The sequence below is a fragment of the Asparagus officinalis genome, chromosome 1 (assembly GCF_001876935.1).
Source record: "Asparagus officinalis chromosome 1, Aspof.V1, whole genome shotgun sequence".
Classification (NCBI taxonomy): Eukaryota; Viridiplantae; Streptophyta; class Magnoliopsida; order Asparagales; family Asparagaceae; genus Asparagus; species Asparagus officinalis.
In genome coordinates this window covers 76057953-76066547 of record NC_033794.1, presented here as the reverse complement: position 1 = coordinate 76066547, position 8595 = coordinate 76057953, and the positions used below count along the sequence as shown (strand labels likewise).

Genomic DNA, 8595 nt, shown 5'->3' with positions numbered 1-8595 from the left:
TTTCCTGATGCAGGCTGTCTTAAAATATATAATTTTGATATCTTTGTAGTATTTCCGTAATTTTAGTTGGGTTTTATTTATTTTTTATTTTGATATCATTGGAGCAAGATGATGATGAAGATAAAGAAACCAAATACCGCTTAGATTCAAAGTTTGTTTTTTATTTAACTTGCTTTTAAAGATTTTTCTCTGCCAACTTCTCTTAAATTAAAACATCATTGTTTGATTTCAGATATGCTAATGTCAAAATATCAGGGCGACATGATGATTTCACTTCTGTATGTATATTTTCCCTAATGCATTTATTCAATTTGCATATTCTTTCAATATAATACGTTTCATACATATTTGTGCGCAATTATAAAGATAATGACAGATCTTAAACTACTACAAACTGTGGAGTATAAAGACAGGATATATGATGTGAACTGGGTCCATTGCTAAACAAAGTACAAGTTAATGATGAAGAAACATTTGCAAACTTGAGATGAAATGATGCATGAAGTTCTGACTACTATTGTTCTATCATTATTAATCTTTTTCCTTAGCAACATAATTACTAATTTCTATTTGATACTTTTAACTTATTTTTTTGTGTGAATTAGTAATTTCAGGTTTACTCATCAAATAGTCTTTCTCCAAACATCAAACCACCACCTATTGATGATGGAACACCCAACGAGAGTGTTGCTGATGTGTTTGTGTGAATTAGTAATTTTTTTTGTGTGAATTAGTAATTTCAGGTTTACTCATCAAATAGTCTTTCTCCAAACATCAAACCACCACCTATTGATGATGGAACACCCAACGAGAGTGTTGCTGATGTGTTTGTAAGGGTGACACAACTCATGTCTATATTAGAGACACAATATGCGGGAGATACTGTGATTATTGTTTCGTCAGATTCAGATAATTTGACAGTTCTACAAGCTGGTTTAATAGGACTCGATCTACGCAGGTAATTTCATCTCTTACACCCTTGGTTTTCTGTTGAGAAGTTGTGATGCTACAAAGTTAGCATGTTACATGTCTAATCTGGTCTTTTATTTAAAACATGGCTTCCCTTTTTACCTATTTGAATGTGTTTCCTCATTGAGCTATCTCCCAGCCAATAACGTCTTTTACCTCTCATTGCAGAATTAGTATTTGACAATTTACTTCCTGTATTTGAGTCTGAGGTACCTTTTTGGTGGGGTTAGCTCAACTCCAACCCGCTTTGGTGGACATGTAGAGCTAACTCCTTTATGAACTTAAACTTCAATGTTATTCAAACTGATTTGTTGTTATCATTATGATTATAGACCATCGTCAATATGGCGTTTAGAAAAAAATAAGAATGTTACGATGGACGAGGGGTTATACACAAAGAGATATTATAAAAAATTCATTAAGAGGTTAAAAATTGCTTCTATTGATGATAAAATGGAGAATTGTTGGAGATGGACCAGTCATATGTGGTGGAGGTCATCGATGCCCGATTAGAAGAAGCGTTAAGATCACAACGGTGAAAGGAGGACCAGAGGTAAGCTTGAGGCCTGAGAGACCCTGGTTAGAAGCTATCAGTAAGGATATTTACCGAGTAACTCAGTCGAGGGGATATCCCTCAATAGCACCGAGTAGAAGAGGAATCATGTAGCCTCCCCAAAATTTTAGGATAAAGGCTTTGTCATTGTTATTCTTGTACCGTCATCTATATGGTCATCGGTGGCATTGTCATGGTTTTCATGGCTAATTCATGACACTATATATTGTTGAAAGTTGGATACCATTGCATTAGGTTCTACTCTTATTTCTTCTTCTTCCCATCTACATGAAGCCTAAAAGAGGTTAATTATCTTTTCACCCTTTCCTAGCACTGAAATCTCAATTTTTTAGAGCCGGATCAATCACTTAATGCGAATCTTTTCAATTCATGCAGGCATAATGGAATGTTCTTCGGTCCAGGGGATGTGAGGTTAGTAGATCCGAAGAGCATTCCTGACGTCAAAGAACCACCTTCAGCTGTTTACAAATGTACAAATCCTCCAAGCTGCACTTGATGTTCTCCATGGGCTTTGTTGAAGTCTCTAGGAAATAAAATGCTTATGTTTGTAGAAAATTTAATTTGGAAAAAAAAAACAGAAGCATGCTGCTGAAAGAGAATCAGCGTATCAGCAAAATCTCAAGTTCTTGCTGGTTTATATTTGCAGCATTTACATGTATTTGTAGTATTATATATTTGTAAATCTAAATACAAATAGATTGCTAGAAGTTGTACTGCACTTTTGATGTAAAGCTGCTAATATTATGTTGTTATATTGCTATATATATTGATTGTTGTAGGTGGCTGCTAATTCTGCGTGTGGATTTTGCTGATAAATTTTCCCAGAAAACATTTTGTGTTCATTCTTGCTTTCAGTTTAGGGCGTTCACATCGAATTTTATTGTCAAAATTGTTAAGCAGGGGTTGTTTTTGTTACAATTCAATGCCAAATTTTAGTGTTTTTAGTTGACTGAAGAAGGAAGATAGGGACATGGATGGAATTTTGGGGATGTAGAGGTCCAAATGTGAGGCCTTTTAAACAAAAGTTTAAACGGTGGTATAACTGAGGATATTAAAGATAAAATTCATGAAACTGTATGATATTATTAGGGCAAATTTGAACTTTAAGATATCAAATTTAAGTGTTGATGCTGTAGAGTAATTAAGTGCAATTGGCCCTTTTCATCATCAATCAATATTATGTAGTTGTAATTATGCAAAAGTTTAAGATGTATATTGAAACTTAATTTTGATACTTTTGTTAAATGTAATTACAATAGATTTGATCTTTTTTATCTGTATATGTAAAACATTTGATGTTTTATTCAAAAATTTATATATGTTTACAGGAGCATATATCATATCATATATCACAGTTGTTAGGTTAAATGCCAAGTTAAATAATTAACAGATCCATAATGTTGAACTTCACAACTATATACATTACTTGAAGGGATAAGCAAGAGATTTAACTATCTGTGTTAAGAGTTTTAATTATCTATTTTTCTATGTTTAAATATGGACTTCAAGTATATGATGAATTGCAAACAAATACCCATCTGCATATCCTCATTGGTTATATATGATGGACTTCAATTATTCTTAAGATAAATTTATCGTGACAAAACAATATCCTCATTAGATACATATGATGGACTTCAAGTATGTTTAAGATAAATTTATCGTGACAAAATAAAAAAATGAGATGAGGAAAAATTACGCACAAAAATAATCTGTAAGGATGTCGTGCTTAGTTTTTTATATTCTAAATTTTTTTTCTTTGTCTGCTATACCAATTTCATGTTGTACGTCTAAGACTTGCTTTCCTGCTTTGATTGATCCTAATCCCGTTTACAAAACTCTAGTAGATAGGTTTTGGCATTTCTCTCTGCTATCAATTGTTAGTATACATGCCAACAAGAACGCCTCGAACAGAGATGCAATACACACCCAAACGAACGTGGATTCACAGAATAAAATCATCAGATACAAATTCAATCACAATACTCACAAATATAACATGATTCACTCTTACGGAGTTACTCCACAGTGTAACGACGACGCCCAATCCCTTTATATTCCTTTCCGAGGTTATAAAGAAAAGATCAAAGAGAAAACCCTTTCTTGATTAAGATACTCTCCAAGAATTCTCACAAACTCTCTCTTTGTTTTCCCTCTCACTCTTCTATATGAGGAGTTGTTTCTAGGATGATTTTTTCCTAAAGAGTTTTGGGCTTATTTATAGTGCCTAGAAAAAAACTATGCACTAATTTTATTTTATTTTTTTTCTGTGGTGGGGCCCGCCACCCTTTTTTCAAGCTCTTCCTAACTCTGCCAAAAAAACGGTGCCTAATACATGTCCCTTTCAACACCTAACACACGTCCCTTTCAACAATCTCCCATTTAAAGATTTGATTGAGTATCAATCATATTTTCACACCATTCTTGGTTGCATCATCTGGATGTCTTTTATCTTTGGCGTCTTGCACGACCCTCAGCATTCTCAACAGAGGCCATATGAGTTTGTACACAGCCTCACCTTCTTAAGCGGAACTGGCTTGGTCAACATATCGGCTTGATTGTACCTCGTATCAATCTTCACAAACTAAAACTTGTTCCTGCTTTGCCATCTCCGTATGGCATGATGCTTCACGTCAACATGCTTGATCCAAGCATGGAATATGCGTCGTTATCTGATAAGTGAATGACACTCTGACTGTCGTAGTGGATAAAGTATTTCTCAAAACTTACCCCAAGCTCGAGAAGAAAAGCTTTCAACCATAACAACTCCTTTGCTGCCTCTGCTGTAGACACGTACTCGGCTTTGGTTGTTGATATTGCCACAATATCATGTAACTTGGATCTCCAACTTATCTCTCCACCACCCAAGATGAAGATGTAACCACTCGTGCTCCTTCTTGAGTCTATATCCCCAGCGTAGTTTGCATCACAAAAGCCCTCTAGCTACAAATCCGCCCCGCCATACTCAAGATAATGGTCAGATGAGCATCTCAAGTAGTATAGAAGCCACTTGACCGCACCCCAGTGGCGATTTTCTGGATTGCTCATGAAACGGCTCATAACTCCCACTCCTTGTGTAATATTTGGCCTCGTACACACCATCACATACATCAAACTCCCGACGGCAGATGCATATGGTATGTTGGCCATAAACTCATGCTCTTCAGCAGTCTCTGGTGCTTGGGTCTTTGATAGTTTGAAATGGCTCGCAAACGGTGAGCCCACCGGTTTAGCTTTTTCCATGTCAAACTTTTTAAGAATCATCCCAATATAGTCCTTTTGAGACAATCTCAGCCTCCGTGCTGATTTGTCTCTGATGACCCTCATCCTAAGAATCTAGTTTGCTGGACCCAGATCCTTCATATCGAAGCACTAGGAGACACGCCCCTTGAGTTCTTCAATACGGGCCAAGTCAGGCCCAACAATTAACATGTCATCAACATAAATTAAGAGTATAACATAAGATTCACCATATCTCTTGATGAAGCAACAGTGGTTTGTGTCGCATTTGAGAAACCGTTCTCCTCCTTCGAGATCTTAAACTTCATGTACCACTGTCGCGGAGCTTGCTTTAGGCTACACAAGCTCTTGCGCAGGCGACACACGAGATCCTCCCTATCTCGTTCCTCAAAACCTAATGGTTGATGCATATAGATCTCTTCCTCCAGATCTCCATAAAGGAATACCGTCTTCACATCTATCTGCTCTAGATGGAGATCTCGAACTACCACAATGCTCAACACAGTCCGGATTATGGTCAACTTGACGACGGGAGCAAAAATATTAGAATAGTCTATCCCTGCTTTCTGCTCATAGCCCTTCATTACAAGCCTCGCATTGTAGTGTCTCCTTCTATCGGCTTCATCATTGACCCAAAAATCCACCGATTATGAAGAGCCTTTCGCCCTCTTTGAAGCTTTACGAGCTCCCAAGTCCTATTCTTCATCAAGAATTTTATTTCTTCCTCCATGGCAGACTCCCACTTGCCCCGAGTTTTGCTGCTCTGCTGTAACTCCTCATAACTCTCTGGCACACCACTGTCAGTCAGGAGAAAATAATTCATAATGGAAAGGTACCTCTCTGGTACCCTTGGATTTCTTGGAGCTTTGTAAACTATGATCGACAGCTCTGCTAGATCCTGCTGCTATGCATTCGACACGTTCTCTTGGTCTTCATCTTCTATGCTGATTGGTATCTCACCATCGTCCTTACTGTCAGCAATATCTGAGAAAAGAGGGGGAGATAGCTAACTCCCACTCACCTCTTTGGTCTTGTACACCACATCCTCATAGAACATAACGTCACGATTGCGCATCACCTTGCACGCATCGTGATCCCAAAAATGATACTCATACTCATCTCCTCCATAGGCGGTGAAAGAGGGCTTCTTTGACTTTGGATCAAGCTTTGACCAGTCTGCAGGATTGGTCATGACATAGGCGTCACAACCAAATACTCATAAGTGTTCTAGCTTTAGCTTCTTTTTGGTCCAAGCCTCTTCAGGTATCCTATAATTAAGAGACACGGATGGCCCACAGTTGATCAAATATACAGTAGTATTCACAACATCGGCCCAAAAACTCTTGGGCAATCCGGAGTGGATCCTCATACTTCTGGCACGCTCTAAGATAGTGCGATTCATACGCTTCGCTACTTTGTTATGCTGAGGTGTACCTGGAAAGGTCTTCAGTCTCCTAATCCCATGGGATGAGCAGAAGTTCTCGAACTCCTGGCTACAATACACGCCTCCATTATCAGACTTTAGACACTTCACCTTATTGCCTATTTCGTTCTCCATACAGGCAAGCCACTTCTTGATGATGATAAAAACCTCTGACTTGTGCTTCAAGAAGAACACCCACAGTTTTCTAGTAGCATCATTAATGAAAGAGACAAAGTAAAGAGAGTTACCAACAAATGGGACTTGCGTAGGTCCCCACACGTCGCTGTGCACCAACTCTAATTTTTGCAGTTTTGGTGCCGGCCTGGTCTTGTTGAAGCTCACATTATTCTATTTGCCTAGGATGTAGTCCTCATAGAAAGTCTGATTGATCTTATTCAGACCCGGAAGCCTCTCTCCCACGGTCATAATCTGCATCCCCTTCTCGCTCATGTGGCCAAGTCGTCGATGCCAAGTCATGCAGTCGGCAAATGATGATGATGCTTGTCCTACGGGAAGCAAGTGGTTGATCTTCCCATTGGTGATGTAGAGAGACCCCTTGGGTTTGTCGTGTGCTACCACCAGGGTACCCTTGGATACCTTCCAGCTTTCCTGCTTGAAGGATACTCTATAACCAGAGTCAGCCAATTGTCTGACTGATATAAGATTTTGCCTGAGTTTTGGTACATGCCGAACATCCTTTAGCATCAAGGTGGTCCCGCCCTTAATTTTGAGGGTACAATTTTCATTCCTAAAAACCTTGCAAGATTGATCATCGCCAAGATAGACTGTCTTCAAGTCCTTCTTCACGAACAATGAAAGCAGCTTTTGTTATGAGTTTGCATGGAAAGATACGCTAGAGTCGATGACCCACACATCGCTTTTGTCTTCAAGAGATAGGAGAAGCACATCCGAATCTGTTTCCTGCATGAGATTGGTTGCACTGTCATCCTAATCATCCCCTGCTGATGCTGGAACAAAAGCTCTGTAGTCCCGTGCAAAGTGACATTTCTTTCCACATCTGAAGTACTTTCCTTCACCGTAATCATTCTGGTCCGGCCCTTTAGACTTCCCTCTAGACTTTGATTGGCCTCGTCAACCCTACCCTTCTTCTGCGCACGCCCTCGTGCCTCGACATGCAGAGCACTCCCACTGCTAGAGGTCTCAGCTCCTGAGACTTTGCTACGAGATTCTTCATCCATAATTTCCCTAATCACCATGTCGAGCTTCATCTTATCATTGCCATTAGCGTTGCTCACCGCTATTACCAAATTCTCCCATGAATCTGATAGACAAGAAAGTAGCAAAAGAGCTTGGATCTTATTATCAAACTTAAGATCCACTGCAACAAGCTGTTGCATCATAGCCTGAAATTCGTTTAAGAAGTCTGCCACACGAGCTCCTTATTGCATCTTTAGATTGAATAGCTTCTTCATCAGGTACACCTTATTTGAGGTAGACAGCTTCTCATACAGCGCCTCCAAGGCCTTAATTAACTCCTTGGTGGTGGTTGCATGCGAGACGTTGTAAGTTACATGCTGGTGAATGTTGAGTATGATTATGGCAAGTGCTTTACGATCGAGCAACTTCCACTTATCATCATCCATCTTCTCAGGTTTCCCCTCCACTCTTTGGAAGGGTAGGAAAAGATCATTCTAGTATAACTAGTCTTCTATCTGCATCCTCTAATACCTAAAATTTTGATTGCTGAACTTCTTAATCCGAAGCCTATTGTTTTTAACTGTAGATCCCATGGCGAAAGATTTCATCTTTTCCCAAACCGTATTTGTGAATAGTACTAGTACTTATGAATAGTACCGTATTCGTGAATAGTGCCCAGTGCCTTTAAAGAGTAAATGATAATCTAACTTATTTTCTGATGTAGAAGATCCACTTTTAGTGGCAGCCACAGAGCATATGATAAACAGATATACATACTCTAAGTCAGGCTCTGATGTCAGTTGTTAGTATACACGCTAACAAGAACGTCTTGAACAGAGATGCAATACACACCCAAACGAACGTGGAATCACAGAATAAAATCAGCAAACATAAATTCAATCACAGCACTCATAGATATAACATGGTTCACTTTTACGGAGCTACTCCACGATGCAACGACGACGCCCAATTCCTCTATATTCCTTTCCGAGGTTGCAAAGAAAAGATCAAAGAGAAAAACCTCTCTTGATTAAGATACTCTCCAAGAATTGTCACAAACTCTCTCTATGTTTTCTCTCTCTCTCTCTCTCTCTCTTCTATATGAGGAATTGTTTTGGGATAATTTTTTTTTCTGAAGAGTTTTGGGTCTATTTATAGTGCCTGGAAAAATACTATGCACTAATTTTATTTTATTTTATCTCTGTGGTAGGGCCCGCCACCTTTTTTTTCC

General features: G+C 38.8%; 1 long non-coding RNA gene across 1 annotated transcript; it reads left to right on the top strand.

The window, feature by feature from the left end:
* Window positions 742-2118, top strand: LOC109826270. The gene is made up of 2 exons (XR_002243262.1): window positions 742-958; window positions 1945-2118. It is a non-coding gene; the product is annotated as an uncharacterized LOC109826270 (long non-coding RNA).